This window comes from Sarcophilus harrisii, chromosome 3, assembly GCF_902635505.1.
Source record: "Sarcophilus harrisii chromosome 3, mSarHar1.11, whole genome shotgun sequence".
Classification (NCBI taxonomy): Eukaryota; Metazoa; Chordata; class Mammalia; order Dasyuromorphia; family Dasyuridae; genus Sarcophilus; species Sarcophilus harrisii.
The window spans coordinates 476048264-476072783 of NC_045428.1; positions in this window are offsets into that span (position 1 = coordinate 476048264).

Sequence of the window (24520 nt, forward strand, 5' to 3'; positions counted from 1 at the left end):
TATCTTGGTATACGGTGTTAAGTGTGGGTCCATGCCTAATTTCTGCCATACTAATTTCCAGTTATCCCAGCAGTTTTTTGTCAAATAATGAATTCTTATCCCAAAAGTTAGGATCTTTGTGTTTGTCAAACACTAGGTTGCTATAATTGACTATTTTGTCTTGTGAACCTAACCTATTCCACTGATCAACTAATCTAGTAAATGGTTATTCTCAAGTCAAGTTAAGCAAAGGGAAGCAAAGCATCTTGCTAACTCAAAAATCCTGTGTTGTTGGAAACATGTGTTTCCTAGGAATCTCTTGATACATCCTTTCTAAAATAATATTTACTATCTATTATCCTTAGGGCTTCTTAGATATTTTTTAATATTAGGTCTTTTTCAAGGCTAATGTTTATAACATATTCATTTATACTTGTATTTGTGTATAAATAAACCATTGTCTTCTGTGGATACTCCCTCTTTTCTCTTTGCTACAAGCTACTAGAAATTATAGGAAAGATCCTCGATTGTCCTTTTTTTTTTCTACTCTTAGCAATGTTAAGAGACATTTTTGGAGGCAACTCTCCTAGCACAATGGCATATCTTATATAATGTTGTGCTGGCCAAAATTATTTTATAATAAGTCATTAATGTTTTGAAATTATATTCTTAGATCATATGTAGCCTGTTTAGTAAGTGATACACAGATTGTAGTTCTAAAAAGTCAATCACAGAATCAGAAATTTCAGAGGTAGAAGATATCACAGTAGCTGGCGAATCCAATCCATATACAAAAGGAACTGTCACTTTGACAATTACTTGATAACCAAAAAGGAAAAAATAAGGGTAAATATATTTTACATAGCTATTGCCAATTCATTTAAGTGAGATGCAAATAATTTACATTAGAGGCACTATGATGGGTTGGAATTTGTGCTGGATTTGGAGTGAGGAAATTCTGGGTTCAAATGCCACTTCTAATAATTTTTAGGATATGTGATTCTGGGCCAATACTTTTCCTCTCTAATTCTGAGTTTTTCATCTATAATATAGAGATAATAATATATGTAGATAATAACTAAATCAGAGTGTGGTTGTATAGCTCACATGGGGAAATGCATATAATTTTTTTTGCAAACTTTAAAAATGCTCTATCAGTTACTATAATGTCTTTATAACCCATATTATGCTGCATTTTTGTTGTGACAATTTAAACAATAACATTTAAAATATTTGGAGAAAAAAGAGAAATTATTAGCGCCTTCATGCATCAAAAATATATATATCCAGTATATGATAGCTGGATTTGCACATCTTTCATATTTGGAAGAGCCCAAAGACCTCAATTTGAGTGAGTTGATACCTTGTCATACTCTATTAAAAAATGGAAAGCCTCCTGGGCAGAGCAATGGGTCACAAAGCACAGCTGGCTGAAGGGAAATAATTGGAGAGAGAATTTATAGCTTTGTGCTAAGCTGACATCTTCAGTGGCCTGTTTCTTCCCCTCTTCTCTCATTAGCCTGTCTGAGGTTACATTTTTTTACAGCTTTAATCTTTTCAAGTCTTTATCTTTCTTCCAATGATTTTGCAATAAATTTATTCTGGGGTTAGATTTTATCATGTTGGGAGAAAAAAGGTTAGTCACCAAAGCAACCTCTTAGTGCAATATTGTAGAACTGACAAGTATTTGCCATAAGTAAAATGAGTAAAAAAAACAAAAACAAAAACAAAAACAAAACAGTAACCTGTCTCTCTTTTGCTTTGGAATCCCAAGTTTTTATTCACCCTCCAGAAACTTCTATTATTTCTAAATATTTGGCTATCTTTATCAGACTACAAATTTACAGTGGAGAGAAATTTTAGAGCCCATTTAATCCATACTACTCATTTTATAGAAGAGATAAATTCTAAGAAATTTAAATGATGCACAAGTAGTAAATGGCCAAGATGACAGTTGCACCCAGTTTTTTGGAATCTAAACACAAAGTACTCGCTTTTATTTTTATAGTGTTTCATGCTTCCTTCCAAATGGCTAATGGGGGGGTGTCTCTTTCTTTGCCTAAGTATTGAGATCTGTGAATGTAGACATAGATCAATAAGGTAAAGAAAAGGCATGAGAGATGTCGTGGTTATCTTTGATAGTGACACAAGAGTGTCAAAAATTTTGGAAATGGGGAATGGATTAAGTTAAGGAATTAGGAATTTATGTAAGAAAGAAATCAAAGTTAAGAACAGCCCATGAGTACTGACATTACTTAGAAGAGAAGTGGAAAAAAGAGATAAAGTCATATAGATATATATTGGTTAGTGAGGGGAGAAAGTATAATTCTTGGAAAGAGGAGTAATGGGATTGTAATAGTGGGAGTCATTGGAAGAACTGACATATCAATCAATCAAGGTATATGTGGACATAGCATTGGAAAACCTGGGACTCCTAAGCACTTGACAACCTAGTGAATTTTTTCTACCTCCCTTTATTCCACCCATGTTTCCCTCATCCCTCAAATAAACATATATATGTAAAAAGCATCTTTCTAGGAATCAGGGTCTGAACTGAAAAGAGAGCAGAACAGGGAATATGAATGATTTCTTCTAACAAAGACATGGCTTAGGTCAACCACAAAAGCCTCTCTTAAGGGTACATAGAGACAGGCCACAAAAATAAAGTCAGCTCCTTTTAGAGAACAACAAAAGGCACAGATACACAAGAGACTTGAGGGTCTTGGGACCAGTATTTTTCCCCTGGCCACGTAGTCTCAGCAGGAGAAAATCTGCTTGGTTAGCTCTTATTTAGCAAGAATAGATAATTAAGATAGGAAGCTGCAAGCTGATGTTTTCTTCTCTTTCCAGCCCAAAACCCAAATCAACCCTTCCCCTACACAATGTCCTATTTTTTCATCCTTTTTCCACAATATCCTTCTCCACACCAACTGTCATTGTTTGTTTAATATTTCTTTCCCTGTGTGGCCTTGTGTCTCTCCCTTAGCTGTATCTACTCCAAAGTGAAATTGTTTTTAAAAGCCAATTTTAAGGTACTAAAATCACAAGTTGTGGTTCTGGGTATAAAAGAATGATTTCTATATAGAGAAACTTCCCATCTAAAACATCATGTTGTTTCTCCAAAAGAATGCTTAGCACCATTATGTCAAAAAGGAAGGTTCTATAATTCACCAAAATATTCTTTAAAGGAGAAGAGAACTGGGGGAAAAAAAGTTGATATCCCTTGATTGGGGAATGGCTAAAAAAAAAAAAAAACTGTGGTACTTGAATCTCATGGAACAATATTGTACTATAAGAAATAATTAAGATGATGAATACAGAGAAACATGGAAAGATGGACATAAGCTATTATAGAATGAAGTAATCAGAATCAGGAAAACTATATACACAAATAATGTAGTGTAGCTATTTATTGTCAGAAATGATGTGAACTCTGTTATCAATCTTATCACCCATAAGGGAGGCCAGATTCCTGGAACTGACTTATCAGCATAACTAAGACTTACTCAACTCATCAAATTAGATAAGGGACCCTTCTTCCCTAGTGCAGGCACATTAGACACATTCTCACTCTACATATAACCTTTGTGACCAAAGCACCTTCATTAACTTGTATTAACATATCCTATTTTCTGGTATCCCATCATGCAGTTACTAACATAGATATAATATTCATGTGAGTTCGTTTTTGACAAGGAACATTCCTAATTCTTAACTCTTTAGACTCTTCCCTTATGCTTCATCTTAGACCTTCAAATGGTCCCCTTCACTCACAGTCCACTGATTAATCATTTTGATTAACCCATGCACCTTTTTACAACAATAAAGGGCTCCTTTGTGACTATGATAGTATCTTTATGTGAATTTTTCACATTCCAAACCACTCTCCCAGAACCTAGTACTTCATCATAGTGACTACAATATAAGTGGGAGAAAAATAATCATGAAGTAATTAAACTGAACACTGAGAAATTATAAAGAACAAACGGGGTCCGTGTAACAAGTTATGAAACAACATCTATCCTTTCCAGAAGTAGAAAATCATGGATGTGAAACATCAGAAATAATGTGAGATTTGGGAGTGGGGGATATATTGATTGGGTTTGATAAATTTTTTCCCTCATATTTTCTCTCTGTGTTTTTTTTAATTGTTATAAGGGGTGACTTTTTGGATGGGGGAAAAGGAAGATATGGGGGAAAATGTAGGATAATATAAAACTATTAATAAATATATTATATTATCTGTAATTAATACACATAATATATAATTATATAAATAATATATAATTAATACACATAATATAAAATTATAAAAATATATGCATATAATTAATAAATATATAATTATAATATGTAATAAAGATATAAATTAATAAATACAGATAAAATATATTTTAAAGTAAAATTACTTTAAAATAATGATACAATATAATATGTGATTGATGAAGTAAAAATATGTGAACTCTGTGAATATAAGATAACAGTAGATTTGATGGTGTCAGCTGTGTTGTTGTTGAAAAGATCTAAGTGCAAATCCAGTATGTTACTGACTACCTATGTTATCTAGGCAAATCACATAACGTCTTTGGGTCTCAGTTCTTCACTTGTAAAATAAAAGTGTTGGACTAGTTCCAAAAATATAGCTGATGAGAAATGAATTAATGACTGATGCAGGAGCCTTCTTTAAAAGGACACTCTGAAAATTCTTTGCACTGCCCTCTGGCCCTCTAATCAGCGGGGCAGAGGGTATTAACTAGGACCCTTCTAGCTCTATGATACTCTTCTGAATCACTGTAGTACTTCTGAGGAGGATGAATATAGACTGCCATGATGGAGGACATCTTCATTGAGTAGGTAGGACTTAAAATCATAGGATCAGAGATTTAGGCTTTTCCAGAGGATGTTAGAGACCTTCTAATCCAACTCCTTTTTTATAAATGAGGAAGCTGAGGTTTTTTCTCAAATTCAAAATTGGTGATTTTCCCAAAATCACACTGGTAGTAAAGGGCAATTAAGTAGCATGGTGGATCGAGTGCTGGGCTAGACTCAGAAAGACGAGTCACAACTCTGTTTGCTTCAGTTCCTTATATGTAAAATGTGCTGGAGAAATGGCAAAATACTGTCGTATCTTTGCAAAAAACAACAAACAAAGCCCAAATGTTATCATGGCTAGTCAGACACAACTGAAAACCCTCAATAGCTCAACAACAACAGTGACAAATAGGAAGCATCAGATAGGACCCGGGTTCAAACCCAGATGGAACATTTTTCTACCCTACTTGGACTTTAAAGGATTGGAAGGATTTTTGATTCATAAGTGAGAAGGACCATTTTAAGTGAAGAAAAACAGTGTATCAAGAAGAAGGAGCATCTAGGTAACAAATTAACTGGCCAGAGTGAACTGGAACAAAGAGAGGTGAGGAGTAAAAGGGCTAGATTGTGAAGGAACTTGGATGGTAAATTCAACTGAACTTTATCCTAATCACAGTGACTTCCCATCTTTATCCCACATTTATAAAGGTAGAGTTTTATACAGTTGTATTTTAGACTGTTAGCTACCCTCATCCCTGAATACCAACCTGTTGGCGACTCCCCTAATACAGACCCAGTTCCTGGAATGTTCAAAGATCAGTGGAATATTCAGCCACAGTAGGCCCCTGCTCTCCCAGGAACACAGAGGACCTGACAACCTTCTTCAAGGACAAGCACTGTAGTCAATGGCCAAATAATAATTCATATCCCATGGCAAAGATAGTACCTCACAGGTGGCAAAATCCTGACAAATGTTCTCCTCTTGGAGCCAAGCATTGTACTTCACTGAAGAGACAGCCAGACAAGTAGAAGCCTAAAACAGAACCTGTTTAAGCCTTTTAAAGGCAGATGCCAATCTGTAGGCTCCACTTGTATGTAGAACTGCTCTATTATGAGCATCACTTATGCAATCCAGGACTGATACCTGTGCCAAGTATATGGGCCTATCAAGTGAACTCAGACCCAATGGGGCCACAAGTGTAGGCACAAACCCACCAAATCTGGCATGTACCCAGCAGCACTGGGCACTACCAGCCCTATATGCAAAGGGGTCAATGAGGGTTAGATGAATGTCGTTTTAGGAAAATGCTTCTGGTTACATTGTGTAAGATGGATTGGACAAGGAGAGAACTGACACATGTAAAACAGTGGTTCACAAACTTTTGTTCTTAAGCTCTTTATGCTATTAAAATTTATTGAGAATCTATAAAAAGAATTTTTGTTTATATGGATTATATTTTTAGATATTTACCATATTAGAAATAAAAACCAGTTTTGAATTTGTAGACCCTCTGAAAGGCACTATGCTAAGCAGGGGATTTAATATCTACAAATCACTTTTCTGAGATCAGTTCAGTGAGACTACTAGTAAAGTATTATCATGATGATTATATGGTTGAGGAAACTGAGGCACAGAGAATGTAAGATTTTTGTTCTCAGTAACACAGGTTTTAAATGGCAGATCTGAAATTTGAAACCTTGTTCTCTTCTTCTCAGATGTAGGGCTGTTTCCACTAACACAATGGCTTAAGTGATGAGAATACAAGTCTTCTACCATGAGCCCCTTCATTACCTGCAAGCCATCTTACTACTTATCTCTTTCACTGCTCCCCAAAAGGAGACTTCCACTCCAATTAGACTGATCTCTTCACTACCACCTGACTTAACTTTATGCTTTCTCACCTCTAGGACTTTGATCATGCCATCATTTCCCACTGTTATGTCCTCTCTTCTCCTTTCCTTACCAAAGAGGCAGTATGGGGTAGTAGGGTAGAGTACTGAATTTGGCATTAAGTAAACCTGGCTTCAAATCACCCTTCCAATCCAAAGATTCTTCTTTGTTGTGTTATCATTTGTTCTTGTTATTCAGCACTGAAAAACAGGACAAATCATGGTGGGGTAAACAAGTACTAAACCAGCAGCACATACATCCCAGAAGTGCTGTCAGGATGGCATTTTGTAAACTTTAAAGTTCCATGTAAATGTGAATTATTATTTATCTTATTATCTAGCAAATCCCAACTTAATTCCATCCATTTTTGTGAAGACTTCCCTGATGATCCTTGCAAAGAGAATCTTTTCTCTTCATAACATTCATTGGATCTTTAAACTATACTCATTCTGTGTAAGGACATCTGTGCAGGGATTAATAGACTTTTATGAAGTGGGATGTATAAAGTATTAGCCAAATTTGAGGGGTTAGAAAAGAAAGTGAAAATCAAATTATTAAAAAGAAAAAAAAGAAGGGAAATTGTGAAAAATTGATGGGCATTTTGGTTTCCACAGTTATGAAAATTAAATTGGAGAAATGAAACAAATTGATATCCTCATCAAGGAATAATCAATGGTGGAGTTTATCTTTCCAAAAAAAATATAAGCTCCTTGGGGGCAAGGACTGACTTTCATAATCAGAAGAGGTAGCCAAAGAGTTGAAAAGAATCTTTTGTTTTTTGCCCCTAGACCTCCTCTATTACCTTCCTCCTTCTAGAATGCCTCCTTTGAGGCAGGGACTGACTATGTAATGAGGGATGGAGATTCCTGTCTGATAACTTCTGTAACATACAATTAATGGGGAATTGGCAAGGACTTGTGCTTCAGGATAGGAAATAAAATTCTACCTTTGCAGTTTCAAAGGTGTGTCTACTCAACTAGGCAACCATTCTTGCAAGAAGGTAAAATAAATCTTTCCAGCATTCAAAAAAAAAAAATTCTATTCACGCTGGCATTTATTAATTATCTTTCTGTGTACTTGAGTTTCTTCTCTCCAAATGGGACCATGGAAAGAAAGATCCATCAAAACTAAAAGGAACCTTAAAGAGGATCCAATCCAAACAATTTCTTTTTGAGATGAAGGAATTAAGGCCCCTTGTGGGAAGCCAAGCCACACAACACAACTGGTACATGGCAGCTCTGCAACACAAATTCAGTAGTCCCAGCTTGCAAAGTCAGGATTCTTTCCAATAGATTGAGAGCAGGTCTATATATTTTGCTTTTTGTATAGATTTTGTACCTGGGAATTGCATAATAAGTAAATGTGGAATGACTCAGAGATCAAGAGAAATATTGGCTTTAATACAGAGCAGCTACTATAGTTAACATTTTTATAGCACTTAAAGTTTGGTAAGTACTTTACAAATACTTTAATCCTGGGAAGTAGATGCTGTGATTATACCCATTTTATAGATTAAGAAATAGATTACCTAGACAAAGGTAAAAGGATTTATTAAGTGTCCAAGGAATGATTTGAACTCAGGTCATCTTATCCTGATTTCAGATCAGTGTAATATCCACTGTGCTACCTAGATGGTCAGTTAGTAGAAACCCAATAGATTTTCTTTTTAATTTTATCTCCAAATGATTAAACTACTTTCCTTTTTTTCTTTTCCATCAGAGCAAATGCCTGTTTGTAGGGTTCTTTCTCACTCTCCAAAACCCTGCAGCAAATTAAAAAAAAAGAAAAAAAACACTTCATAAACTTACATCCTCCCTAAGGGCACAATAAGAATTAATTAAACATTGAGCTCTTCAGATAAAGGGGCAGTATGTAAGTGACAAATATTGTTGTATAATTAATACACTCATAAAATTACAATTTCTAAGGAGGCAAAACTCATAAAAAACAATTTTAAAATTCATTTTTGTTTAGATACAATAGAATTTTCTCTAAGGAAAACAAAACTCCCTCAAGTATCTCTGATTTCCCAAGTATAAATCATCCTTCTCTGGTTGTTCATGCTAGTACTCAATTGTGGAAGATTTCTTCTTGTATCTTCTTGCAATGGGCAATTTCAAACAATAGACTACTAAATGAATGAAATTCCAAAACAATAAAATTCCTAACTTAGTTTCAGGATAACTTGATAAATATTGTCCAAGGAACCAGAGATTAAGGAGAGACATTCACTTCCTTTTGAGGTCATAAACTATGAACATATTGTAGATAACAAAGCAGCCATGAGCTCTCATGAACATTCAAAAAAAATCTTTCAGAAATGGCTTCTGATTGATCCAACATTTCTCTTTTTTCCAATTTTTAAAAATTATTTTTAAGTAATAGAATCTGTAGGGTCACAACTGAAATTCATTTTAAAATTTTCATTGTTGCAGATGTACCTATTCAGAGAAGACTAGATCAGATGAAACACCTGTTGTTAGAACAAATTTTAATTTTATATCTGGCATAACTGAGGTAAGAAAAAGAAGGCCACAATAATAGACTAACATTTATGCAGCCTTATCAACATGTCAGATCACCCAGAAATCCTGGAATTACATTCACTCAAAATGGGATTAGCCAGAAACTGACTCCAAACATCTGATTTTCTTTAGTTTGTTCTTTGTTGTTATTATTTCTTGAGAAATTATCAGAAAAAATTGAAGAACTGTGATGACAGTTGCTAGCAATTATTTCTTTTTTCAAGTGAATATTATAGTAATTTTAAAATGAGAAATCTCTAGAGATCTTGTAATACCATGAAGCACACTTCATACAATCTGTTCTGATTTTTTAATTATTTCAGGGCAAGTCTATCATCTAACATTCTAACTAATTAAATTATAATATATTTTTTTTAATTAAGTAAAAACAATTAACAAATTAACTCTATCCTGTTCATAATTCTAATATTTAGAACAAAAGAGACAATCAGCAAGTTGGCAATGACTTCATTGGTCATCTAATCTAACCTTTACCAGATTCAGAAAGTAGACCATTTACAAATGATAACGTTTGAATTTTAAATTATCCAATCTATCAGCAAACAGTCATTAGTTGTTTACTGTGCACCTGCTAAGCAAAGATGATACAAAGAAAAAAAGCAAAAATAGTCCCTGCCCTCAAGGAGCTTACATTCTAAGAAAGGAAACAACATTTACTTAAATGATAAATACAAAGTAAAGGGAATGTAACTACATTACATTAAAAAAAAAAAAAAGTATTATCGGGGGCGGAGCCAAGATGGCGGAGAAGACACACGCGACTTTCTAAGCTCTTCTCTTACCCTCTTTATCAATATTATATCGAGCCTCAAAAATAGTCTTGACTGCTACAATTCATAAAGATAAGAAGTAGAACAACTCACCAGCCGAAGAAAATCTGCAGTCTCGCCAAAAAAGTTTGGTTCCGGGGCCAGGGGGAAGATCAGCGCAGACGGGGAGAGAAATTAGGTTCCAAGGAGAGTCTCAAACCGAAAGTGAAAGCACAGATCTCAGCACAAGCAGGCAGCCCCAACCCGCAGTACGGCTTTTCCTTGGAGCAGTTGTGATCCTGCACGGCAGGAGGACGCAGCCCGGGTTAGCCTCCAATCTGCACAGTGGGGGGCTCGGTTTGGGGCCATAGAGCTTTTCCAGGGCCGATTTGCATCGGGCAGAGACACTGGGGCAGAGTTCGGGGCGGTCTGCGGTCTGCTGTCTACGGTCTGCGGTCTACAGTCTGCGGTCTGCGGTCTGCGGTCTGCGGTCTGTGGTCTGTGGTCAGCTGCTAATACTCACAGTCCCACAAGAGGCTCCGGCCTGGGGCAGTGACACTTTCACCCCTTAGTCTCTAGCCGAAGGTAATCGCTAACCCACTCAGCCCTACTAAGCAGTTTGATAGCTCGGCCAGTGCTTAATCCACTTCCTGTTGGGGGAAGGGAAAACTCTCAGAGCACTCCCATACCTCGGAACCGGAAATCGGTTTACATCTCTCCCTGCTCTGCAGAGGAAGCTGGTAACCCCCTTGCCTAGGAGACCTACCCTAAAGGCTTTAAAACATGAATAAAAAGATGAAAAGAACGATCAACAGCTTCTATGCAGAAAAAGAGCAGGTCAGCAAACCTGAAGAGACAACAAACAGCAAAAATGCATCAGACTGTCCTTCTTTACATGATGCTCTCATAGAAGAGACCATTAAAAGTCTCAAAAGAGAGTTAGAAGATAAATGGGGAAAGGAAAGAGAAGCCTTACAAGAGAGCAACAACTTCCTGAAATACGAATTGGAAAAAGTAAAAAAATCTCAGGAAAGTAAGAATTGTGAATTGGAAAAAATAAAGAATTCACTAGAAAGTAGGATCTGTGAATTGGAAAAGACAAAGAACTGGCAAGAAAGTAGGATCTGTGAATTGGAAAAAGAAAATAATTCACTAAAAAAAAAATTATTGAAATGGAAAAAAATTCCACAGACCAAAACAATACATTTAAAAACTCAATTGGACATATACAGAAAGAAGTAAAAAAAGCTAATGAAGAAAATAATTCTTTAAAAATTAGAACTGAACAAATAGAAACTAATGATTCATTGAGACAGCAAGAATCAGTCAAGCAAAAACAAAAAAATGACAAACTGGAAAAAACCATGAATTATCTACTTGCTAAAATGACAGACTTGGAAAATAGATCTAGGAGAGATAATCTGAGGATTATTGGACTTTCCGAAAACTATGATGAAAAAAAGAGCCTAGATACTATTTTACAAGAAATCATCAAAGAGAACTGCCCAGATGTAATAGAATCAGAAGGTAAAATAGGCATTGAAAGAATTCATCGAACACCTTCTGAAAGAAACCCTAAAATAAAAACCCCAAGGAATATTGTGGCAAAATTTCAGAACTATCAGATTAAGGAAAAAATTTTACAAGCAGCAAAAAAAAAACCATTTAAATACCGAGGTGCCACAATAAGGATCACCCAAGATCTGGCTGCCTCTACATTAAAGGAAAGAAGGGCCTGGAATATGATATTGAAATTGGATTATCCAAATCCAAATTTGGAAAAATCCAAAAAAACTGGAGTATTTTATAGGTTGAGTTCTGGTAAATGTCTCACTTAACGTCTCTGTCTCAGTTTCTTCATCTGTAAAATGGAGATAATAATAACAACTAGGTTGTTGTGAAGATCAAATGAGATAATTCACATAAAATGCTTTATGAACATTAAAACACTATATTAATATTAATAATTGTTAGAAGAATAGCCATTAATAATTCTAATACAATTGTAGAATATAATATTGAACCCCATTTTACAAATAAGAGAAATAAGACTTAGAAAATGTAAGTAGCTCAAGATCAGATGATAAGTAAGTTATGGTTTCAGGACCAGAATGCAAGTTTTATTTAAGCTTGTGGTGAATATAATTAGGAAGGTAAGTCTGTGCATGAAGAAAGATAGAAAGAAAGAGAAAAGGAGTATAATATTACACTGGAGGCAATTTTTCTGGAAAAGATAGGAGGGATTAGGGCAAGGACACGTGTAGAAGCATTGGCCTTGACAAAAATAAAAAGGTTACTTCATTATCAGAGACTAGAGAAAAGGATTTGACAGTGAGAGATGATGTCAAGTAGTTTTGAGATGTAGAGGAAGAGGAGAAGAGCTCATGGAAAATGGTCTCTTTTTTCAGTAAAATAAAGGCAAACTTCTTAAAAGGACTTGCTTGATGGTGAAGTATAGAGAACACTGGACTTGTTATCTATCAGAAAGAATGGAGTATAAAACTTGACAAATATTTACTAGTTCTGTGGTGTAAGCAAAGCACTTAACCTCCCAGACTCAAGTTGTTTCATCTATAAAATGGGAATAATAAGATCATTTACCTCTTAGAGTTGTTATGAAGATCACATGGAATAAGAAACATAAAATGCTTTATAAATCTTAAAGTACTATATAAATACCAGCTGTTGCAGTTAAAAATGCAAAAATTGCATTAAAATTCATTTAAAAATGAATGAAAATAATGAAATAATTTCCATTCCTTTTCTATATCTTTACTTATGCTTTTTTCCTAGAATATTTTTATTCTGAACTATAGTCTAGCTAAATCATACTCATGCTTTGAGATTCATCTCAAGTTCTGTCTCCTTGATAAAACCTTTCCTAATTAGTCTGGCACATACAGATCCCTCTGCTTCTGGACATGCCTTGGAATTTGTTATCTGTATTACATATATTAACATTCAATGAAGTAATAATCATTTATCTTTCTAGTAAAGGGTGCCTCCTCCATGCAGCCCTCATTGATCCCCAGTTCAATAATAGAAGCAAGGCCAACTGTTCGTGTCAGGCTAAAATTTTCTGTATTTGGAAATATTCTCTAGATGCTGTATCATTTTAGAGGAAATTTTACTTATTTCTGAAACCTTCCCAATGTTAAACAATGGTTTCTGGACCATCAAACTAGTGGTCTCATGAATATAAATTCTGTCTCGTCAAGGTGAAATCAGACACTAGTCAGAGACAATGCTACAAGCTCCTTTTGTATTTCCTTTAGTACTTAACTAGGAACAGGAGCATGATCAGTAAATACTTACTTGATTCAATTGAATTAAATTCCTGGGATGGTGACCTAGGCAGTTCAGCAAGAACTTAAGATGAAACACATGGATATGGGATCCAATACTGACCCTGCCCATTACTACCTATGTGATCTTGAAGAAATTATTCAACTGCTCTGAGTTTAAGTTTCCTCATCTGGAAAACAAAGGTATTCAAGTAGATTCTTTTTAAGATCATTACTAACTAAATATCTAGAGTCCCATAAATCAAGACTCTAAATAAACTCTGAAGAAACCACAATATCCCCTCTGAAACAGAGTGCAATGTCCTGGTCTAGGGAAGCAAGGATATAGCGAGAGGGTGCTAGATCCCTAACTGAAAATTAATTTATCATCTAAATGTAGATAGCTGATATTCCATAGGCCTGTGCATATGGAACTGTATATGGTCTCTATATGTATGAATTATCATGCTTGTAGCAAATATATCATTTTTCAATTCCTTCCTATTCAAATTCCTAGTTAGGAACTTTTAAGTGAATGTTAAAGTCTTTGCAGCATCCAAGGCAGATGCCATCCTACCCTATCATAAGACTATGAAGAACCATAAAGACAGTCCATTTTAACTTCATAATAAATCTCTAGCATCTTATGTCATGGTAGCCAGACATCAAAGAACACAGAACTTGTGCCATTATTTTTAGGGATATAATATTTATTCATTGAAGACATCACCCAAACGTTGGTCTAATGATTAGGGGTAGTCAATAATGCATCTACTAGGGAACTTCTCTCCTGTATCAGCCCATCTTCCTTTGGCTTAAAAAAAAAAAGATCAATTTGACCTGATGCTACTGAGAAGAGACAGATCTTTTCTCTTCTCAAACCAATTCTCATTGCTCTATATTAATCCATTCCCACCAGAGACTGGATTCGCAATATCATTAAGTTTCTATACCACATCCCCACATCTGACAGGGGTGTCCCATAGCTACACTCTTCCTCCATCCTTGGACTTATCTTCCTTTTGGTGGGAAACCATTTGTCCTATGATTATCCCTAAGGCTTTACTATACACAAGGCTCTGCCCTGTAACTTTCCCTACCAGGACCTCAATTCTACCTATCCTATCCAGCTGCCATTGATTGAACATGAACATGAGCCCACTTTTATGTATTGTCTCCCCCAATAGAATGTGAACTTTTAAGATCCTGGGCTGCCTTAATTTCCTATTTGTTTTGCTAATATTTAGCTTTTCCATTCTGTTTGTTGCTTATCTGAAGGTCAATTAGTTTATTTGATATTTTGGTATTTTATACAATAATCAGCAATGGTTTTTTTTCTGATTTGCAAATCTGTGGATTTGGCTTTAGCACTGAAGCCTTAATATCTTCCTCAGTTTCAGTACAATTCTGAGCCATCATTCCAGAAACATTAGATGATCCTTGGTTAGAAATTACAAAACAAGGAATCTTATGAAGCATGAATAAGAACTCTTCAAGAGAAGACAAGAAAAGGAAGACTTTAATACAGTGAATTTGGAGAGATTGAAGATGGACAAGCATCAGAAAAACCAAGAAGAAATACTCAAGAAGAACATTAGATAGAAACTATGACACATATAGCTAATATCTACCCAATATCTTCTTTCTTCATTCAATGAGCTCAGCCAAGACTTAGTCAAAGTCTAAAAAGAGATAAGTGAGGCACTCAGGGAAGTTCTTTTCACTTCCCAAATCCTTCTCAATTTAAATGGGTGAATCACAAAATGTTTCCAACAAATCCAGATCATGCCCAAAATAGAAGGGATAGTAGACAAGGATTTCCTGGAAGAGGTAGTAAAATTTTTTTACTAACCAGAAATGACATTATTCATTTAGATATAAATAAAATCATTCTTCTTTATCTAGCTTTCTTTTTATGTATGTCACAATAACAAATTTGTTTTTTTTTCATTTTAAATATTTGTAAATAAGAATGAAGATTATTAATTTGGATTGACCTAAATTAAATACCGTTGATGTAGGTTGATTATGGTACATATAGGAGGCCGGGAGAAATTCTTTCCACCAGTTTTATTGTCTTGAGTGCTGTCTTAAATGTGCAGATTAGAGGTAGAAAGAAAATCAGCAGCCATCCAATCCTACTTCTTAGTACTTTCTGCTTGCCTCAATTAATCCAGAATAGCTTATTTCTTTTCTTAATAAAGATACAGAAAAGAAAGTTTCTTTGAATACTTTGCCAAGAAGTTTATCTCTTTATTGAAAAGAATTATGACTTTTTCAGCTTTGTATTAATTCGTTTATTAATGCATGCATTTATTCTACAAATAATTCACCATTCAAATGGATCTGCCATCTTCACATGGATCCTTCCTTGAACATGAAGTACATTTTCACCATGACTTCCAATTCTGTCTGACTCTTGTTTATTTGCTCCAGCAAATTTGCCATGAGGTCCACCCAGTATTCCAAACACCTTCATCCTTTTCTCTTGATACTTTAAAGTATCTATCCATAAGTTATCCTTTACATTTGTAAGTTAACTGGTTTTCTTTTTCATTCTTAGATTTTCTTGATAGAGTCTTTGATTTTATTTCTCCTTTGATATTAACTATTCATCCAACCTATTCACACTCATCATCAATCAAAATACATTTTTAAAATGTTTAGTTTCCACTTATTTATCAATGTTTAATTTATTCATAATGATAAAAATAATTTATTATTTATGGTCAATTTATTAATTTATTCATTAATGCTTAATAGCATGTATTATATACCTATTACTCTCTTAGGGCTAGGAATATAAAGGAATAGAGTTCAGGATTACACTTGAAATTCCATTGATATAGTGAGCTTCCAGGCAAGGAAAATTCTCCTATCAATGCATATTGATACTTTCTTTGCAATTCATAGTATTAAAAAGTGGTCTATGACAGTGAGCTGGTAAAAGACTTTCCCACAGTGATATAGCCAGGGCTTCCTGACTCTGAGTCTGGTTCACATCAACTATTATTCTGCCTCTCAATATAAAAAGACAAAAATAAAATCTCCCCTAATCTCAAGGAGCTCATATTCTATTTAGGGAGATATATACTCCTCCTTTGCCCTTTGAGTGACCCTCAATTTCAATTGTCATAAAACTAATATTTTCCTAGGGATTGGTAGGGGTTTATAAAATTAAATAGTCTGTGACTTTTGCAATTGATTACATCTACAAATAGTTATGACACAAAATAATAAATAATACAAATACATACTAAGTGCTATCTGTGGTATGAGGGGATAAAGATCAACAATTAGAGGAATTAAAAAAGACTTCATGAAGAAAATAGTTAAGTGGGCTTTAGAGAATGAGTACAGTTTTAAAAGGGAGAAAGTGGGGGGAAAAAAGTCAAACAATGGCATGGACAAAGCTATTAATGAGAGCATGAGGCACATGCAGTGGCCAGCAAAGAATCATTTGCCTGAACTACAGAGTATAGGGGAGGATATACCATGAGATAAAGCTGAAGTTGAATAGATACGGTGCACCAGAGATTAAAGAGCTGTCTCTGAATTAAGAACTTAGTTTAATTCCCATTTATGACAAATATTTGCTATGTGATCCTAAATAATTTATTTAATTTCTCAATGTCCCCAGGCAACTCTGAGACTATAAATTGTAGAGTTGGCGCTTCTTTGTTTTGGTACAAGTTCCACATGAGAACTATAGCAATGAAATCACAGGTCCGATAAACACATATATGAGAGTTGAGTTGAATAGGTTTTTTTTCCCTTTCTGGGGAGTTTTCTTGGTAAAGATACTGAAGTGGTTTAGCATTTCCTTCTCCAGATCATTTTACAGAGGAGGAAACTAATGCAAATAGGGTTAAATGACTTGTCCAAAGTCACACAGTTAGTATGTATTGAGGCCATATTTGAACTCAGGTCTTTTGGATTCTCTGTCTCTGTCTCTGTCTCTGTCTCTCTCTCTCTCTCTCTCTCTCTCTTTATCTCTCTCTGTTTCTCTCTGTCTCTGTCTCTCTCTGTCTCTCTCTCTCTCTGTCTCTGTCTGTCTGTCTGTCTCTCTCTCTCTCCTGTCTCCTCACTTTCTCTTCTTTCTCCTCTCTCTTTCTCTCTCTATCGCTATCTCTCTCTTTTTCTGTATTCTCTATCACACATTAATGTTTTTTCAAGTAACTATATATTAATCATCTTAAAAGATTTACTTTATCTTAAAAAAAGAATTTGACTGTATACTCTACATAATAGAGAACAACCATTTATTAAGCACCTACTACGTGTAGGGCACTATGCTAAACACTTTCCAAATATTATCTCATTATCCTTACAACAACCCTTGAAAGTATGTGCTATTATTATCCTCATTTTACAGATGAGGACACTAGCTATATGAAGTTAAGTGGTTCTTCCAATAACTATTAAGTATCTGAGAGTGAATTTAAATTTAGGTCTCTCTGACTCCAAAGAGTGCTGTGCCCTTTATGTGCTGTACCACTTACCTGCCATATAATAGATTTTATAAAAATCTATTAGGTAAACATTGTCAATGCCATTTTTATATACCTGGTAAGGTAGATAATAAAATGGCACTGTTATTTCATTTATATGAGTACTTTCTCCAACAACACAAGTATTATTTTCAGCACTTTTCAGATGAGGAAACTGAAGCTGAGACAAAGAATTTCCTGTTGTTACACAATTAATATTAATACTAAAATTAATATAAATACTGAAATAAATTATAGAGGCAGAATTCAAATCCCAAGTCCCTTCTTACTTTGAGTTTAGTAGTATTTTTACATTCTAAAGTATGAACTTTATTTAGTTAATCCATGGTGACATGTGTACTAGATGGTCCATAAATGGTGAATAAATCAATGAATGAATGACTGTAGAACAAATAGTTAAGTGCTTTGTTTTTCTACCTATAAAAGAAACTATAGTTCATAAAAGGAAAATAACCTTTAACTTGAAAGATGAGTCACTCCTCAATGAAATATGATGCCTAAAATGGTAAAAATACTAGCAATGTTTACATAATGTCTTTATAATTTATTATGTGTATTGTACTCAGATTTTTCTCTTAAGACATAGAAAGTAAATCTTTTAAAATTAATAATGTTAAGTGATTTGAAAAAGCACTAAGAAAACTCAAATGATTAAATTCATTGTTAGAGAATTTCCCTGAAAAAGTCCAATTGTTTTTCTATATGGCTCCAAGATGCCACTTAAAAGGCTTACAGAGCTGTCAGGTTGGATTCACATTTTCAGTCCCAAGACCTTCCCCTTTCCAGCTCTGGGTTCATAAAAATACATCAGAAGTTTAGAGACTCAAAGAAATATCCTTGTCCCTGAAGAAATTACTCATACATTTAAGGTGGCAGAGGCATAATTAGACATGTCTACTAAGACTGTTTGCTTCATAAGAGAATATGTTCATTTAGGTGTTAGTTACAAGATTTCCTTGAAACATAAAGTTCTTCTAGACATAATTTATTCTGTATGTATACAAGGACATTGTTCCATCTTATAGTAACATCAGTCATTTTTCTTTTTTTGTTTATTTCTTAATAGCAAAATAAGCAGCTCAAGGAATATGTTTCAGCAAATATGTGCCACAGGAAATTTCTTAGGGAGTTGCATTTTTATCAGTGTAGAGAATGATGCAGATGAAAAATGCATCTGTAACTTCCTCTTTCATGGCATCTGTGGGTAATAAGAGGTTGATGACTTAGCCAAAATCAAACAGCTAGTCTACATCAGAAGCAAGAACTGAACCAAGGTCTTCCTAATTCTAACAATAATCTTCCAGATGTTTTATTTCATGAGAAACATATGGGCAGAGAAAATAATTCTTAGAATTATCTAGGAAGCTTCAGATAATCCCAATGTGTTGTTTTGTTTTGTTTTGTTTTTAATGAGAAATACCATCACCAAAATAAATACTAAAAAAAAAACCTACAGTTTTCAAAGTTATTTACAGTTCACAAGTCAACTATTCAATAAAGAATAACATGTATTATTTTAAATGTGCATTATATTTTAAATATATTATATATAAATATAATGCCAATGGTAACTGTCCAGCATGTGAATGTCAAATGAAATAGCACAGTGCCTGGCACATAGTAGGTGTTTAATAAATGCTAGTTGACTGACTTGCTAGTCATTAATTAATCACCTACTGTATTCTAGGCACATAATAAGTGCTAGGGATATAGAAAGAGACAAAAGACAGTCCCTGTCAAGGAGCTACACAAAAGATTTGCAAAATTAAAAGTTCTGTATAAAATAACTGTTGTTCTTTTATCTAATACCCTGTGAAATAAAATTAGAGCTGGGTAGAAATTTATAAATCATCCAGTCCAACCCCTCTGTTATACAGATGAGGAAACTGAACTGCTATTTGAACCATAGTCTGCTGACTTCATATCCAGTACTTTTTCTTCTGTACTACTGCTCTTTCTACATATTTAAGATCATTTTTCTGACCTTCTCAGAACTTGAATCATGCAGAACAAAAAAACTTCCATATTAAAATTGATGGCAGAATCATCAATCAATAAACATGTATCAAGACCCACTGTATACCAGGAACTGTATTAAGAACTGAGGATACAAACAAGAAAGAAGGAAGGAAGTATAATGTTTTGGTTGGTTTTCTGGAGGTCTTGGGACCAGCCTTCATTTCAGCACAGTAATCACCACGAGAATAGCTAGGGATAAAGTTCAAATTCTATATTGTCTCCTTTACAGTCTGTCTCCTTCACTTGGGGCTCAGCTAACTTTCTGGAGGCCCTTCAGACGGACCTTGGTCTCAGTGGGGATAGCAGGAGGACAGGCCAGCCACCATGGTGGTGGGAGATGGAGTGAATATCTCTCTGAGTCCAAGAACTTGAGCTTCAGCCTCCAGTCCTCTGTCTTCTCCAAGACTATCTCCGAGCCCTCTCTAGGTCTGATTCTAACCTCTTAAATACTCTATTACAATTAAATCCATTTATCATACTGAGTATAAGCCAATCATTACATTACTAGGGAACCATTATTTGTTGTAAGATTAATTCAATCATATTGAACTAAAGAACTATTAATCACCATGCTAAACTAGATAATCATTGTCTTATCAATTGCACTGAGTTAACACCTTGTAAGAATCCTTGCTTTAAGTATAGAGTTCTGGCCCATTACAAGGAAGGAAGGGAGGGAGGGAGGGAGGAAGGAAGGGGAAGAGAGAGAGAGAGAGAGAGAGAGAGAGAGAGAGAGAGAGAGAAGAGAGAAAGGAAGGAAGGAAGGAAGGAAAAAAAGAAAGAAAGAAAGAAAGAAAGAAAGAAAGAAAGAAAGAAAGAAAGAAAGAAAGAAAGAAAGAAATGGTGATGACATTTGACTAGAAACCCTAAGGGTCTTCTCTTCCCAGATTTATTGATTTATGTAGGGTTTTGTTTTTGTTTTGGGAGGAGGTAAAAAAGGAGATTCTTTTCCTCATTTGCTACCCAGCCTTAATTACTCAATGGATGCAGCCTCAGTCAAAGGGAGATCTGTTAAAGATCTTAATTTTAAAAGTCTCCCATTGCTTCCAGGACCATCTCCAACCATTCTGATCTCTCTCTGGCCACTGGACCCAGATGGCCTTGAAGGGGAAAGGGAGGCAGGTGCCCTTGTACAACTCTAACTCACTTAAATTCCATTTTCTTGGCATCCCTTCCCTGATGTCAAGGTCCTCTCCGAGAACAAAGGACAAACAACCTCTGTGAGTAGAGCTGCTCCACAGACTGGAACTGACATAGGTATATGATGGATACCATCAAGTGCAGTCAAGTGAGAAATGAAAAGAATGAGAAGTTATGGGAATCCATAGAATCAAAGACTGCCACTGATAGAAGGAACTTTAACTATCATCTAGGTCCATCTCCTTTTAGAGGTGATATTCAGGATCAGGGTAGTTGGGTTTCCATTAAGCACAGTGTAACTCCCTTGTGAATATGTCAGATTCTACAATTGCTATTTTCCCTCTGTTTCTTGCTCTTCTCATTGAGATGAATAATATATTAGAGTTATTTCAAGTTATTTTTATATTTAACTAAGGATATTTCACCTTGATCAAAGACCATCAAAGAACATAACATGAGTCTTTTGTACAAATTCTTTATTAACCCATGGGGGAAAAATGTTACACTGCCTTATAGTCAGAATAATGATGCTTCTCCAACTACTGGGTTTTCTCCACCACCACCACCTTCTCATCAGTATACTGAAGAAAATACATCTACAAAATCATATGTTAAACATAATGGGCTTTATTGCCTTTGTGCTGTTATTCTAAAGACAATCACAAAGCTGCCCTCCCATGGCAAAATTGGCCCATGGTTCTTCTTTGCTTCCCTTAACACAACAAGAACAATTCATGCACTGGTAGAAATTTAGTTTTCTTTCTTTCTTTCTTTCTTTTTACAGCCTTATCAATCACCTCAAAACTAATTGTGGGACTGAGCACTCCCAAAACTCAAGCATTTTAGATTGAAAAGGGTAAAGAATAAATGTGTCAAAGCTAATACTGCTATACTACTCATCTTGAATACTTTTTGAAATTCAGCATTTTCTAAGAATCTATTCTGTGCAAATAATATGAGAATCACTAAGGGACACTAAGATAAATGAGATATGGTATCTGCCCTCATTAAGTTGGCAATATATCAATGGAGGGAAGAGATGTGAAAATAAGTAGAATCCAAAAGGAGAACATTACAAGTACTTTAAAGATATAAACAAGAAGCCCTACATATTCAGAGGAAGAAAAGACATTTAAGGGAAATCTTCATAGAGGTAAGAAGAGAGGGAGTCATCTGGTCTGGGTGTTAAAAGATGGACAGGATTTCAACAAGAGAAAGCAAGACCTAACATACTCCAAGTGGCTGACTAAACAGCTGGTTAGAATGCATTATTTATGGGATGAATAAATGAATGTAATTAATGCCAAAGTATTTATCAAGCCCTTATTAAGTGCCAAGCAATATACTAAATACAAATAAACAAAAGATTAGTTTAGCTCAAACTTCCTAAAAATCCCTTCCTACATTTGAAGACAGGAATCCTCACATGCTAGTTTTTCCTAAAATGTGTAAAAAATTCCTTCTCTTAAGGTTTCTTCAAGGCACCTCTTTAAATTATCTTCTCCATTCCACTCCAAATCTTAGTCTCCTAACTAGATTTTTTTTCGACTATATTTTTAATAGCACACTGATCAAAACTAGGCAAAATCAAACAAAGATCTGGCTGATTAATGCAGAGAACAGAAGAGGCACTTCTCAGAACTTCAGTTCAATTTCACTACCATTTACTTAATATTTACCATATTCTAACAACTGCTAATTGTGCTAGGCACTAGGACAAAAAATTAGGGGGCTATATCTTGACTTAGAAAGAGCTTATAATCTAAAAGAAGGATATAGATATATATATTAGAAAGCAATTTAATTCAATTTAACAAATGTTTATTAAATGCCTTCTATATGCAAAGTAGGGATATTAAATAAGATATGGTCTCTTTCCTTATGCAGATTACAATCCAGTGGAGAGGGAAGGAAATACAGCTTATTACAGAAATAAATGTAATTTTTTAAAAGATATGATAAATAAATAGAGAAGGACAAACACTATGTTATGTGAGTCCTAAGGGAAAGGGTCATCAATGGGCAAGGTATTAGTAATGACTCCATGGCACACTTCTTGGAGGAGGAAGCACTGGTTTAAGCTTTAAAGCATGAAGAGTTTAATATTTAGGGGATGGAGTTGTAGCATAAAATTTGTAGCAAGTATTCTTAGAAATAGGTAATGATATGAACAAAAGCAGAACTTTTTAATCTAGATTCTTTGGCGTGGAACCTGATAGAAACAATTTTTGGACTTAGACCAAAGAACTACAAGAAAAGGTACTACCTTTTACTTCATACACATAACAGCTTTCATAGGAAACCTGATGCAAAATCATTTGGAATCACAAATTGCTGGTGTAGAATAAATTGAGATTTATTGTCCCTGAAATAAGTTTGAATCTGTCACAAGGGACTTCATACATCCATTCATTTGTTCAACAGCATCCATATTTTTATTCTTTTTTTATTATAGCTTTTTATTTACAAAACATATGCATGGGTAATTTTTCAACACTGATCTTTGCAAAACCTTCCATTACAACTTTTCCCCTCCTTCCCCCCACTCCTTTCCTTAGATAGCAGGTAGTCCAATACATGTTAAATATGTTTAAATATATGTTAACTACAATATATGTATACATATTTGTACAGTTATCTTGCTGCACAAGAAAAATCAGATCTAGAAAGAAAGTAAAAAAAATCTGAGAGGGAGAACAAAAATACAAGCAAACAACAGAAAGAGTGGAAATGCTATGTTGTGGTCCACACTCATTTCCCATAGTTCTCTCTCTTGGGTGTAGTGGATTCTCTTCATTATTGAACAGTTGGAACTGGTTTGAATCATCTCATTGTTGAAGAGAGCCATGTCCGTCAGAATTGATCAGCATATATTACTGTTGTTGAAGTATATAATGATCTCCTGGTCCTACTCGTTTAACTCAGCATCAGTTCATGTAAGTGTCTCCAGGCCTTTCTTAAAGCATCCTGCTGGTCATTTCTTACAGAACAATAATATTCCATAACATTCATATACCACAATTTGTTTAGCCATTCTCCAATTGATGGGCTTCCATTCAGTTTCAAGTTTCTGGCCACTACAAAGAGGGCTGCCATAAACATTTTTGCACATGTGGGTCCCTTTCCCTTCTTTGAGATTTCTTTGGGATATAAGTAGAAACGCTGCTGGATCAAAGGGTATGGAGAATTTGATAACTTTTTTAGCATAGTTCCAAATTGCTTTCCAGAATGGTTGGATCTGTTCACACTCTACCAACAATGTATCAGTGTCCCAATTTTCCTGCATCCCCTCCAACATTCGTCATTATCTTTTCCTGTGATCTTAGTCAATCTGAGAGGTGTGTAGTGGTATCTCAGAGTTGTTTTAATTTGCATTTCTCTAATCAATAATGATTTGAAGCATCTTTTCACATGACTAGAAATGGTTTCAATTTCTCCATCCGAAAATTGTCTGTTCATATCCTTTGACCATTTATCAATTGGAAAATGGCCTGATTTTTTATAAATTTGAGTCAATTCTCTATATTTTTTAGAAATGAGAACCTTTATCTTTATCAGAACCTTTAACTGTAAAAATGTTTTCCCAGTT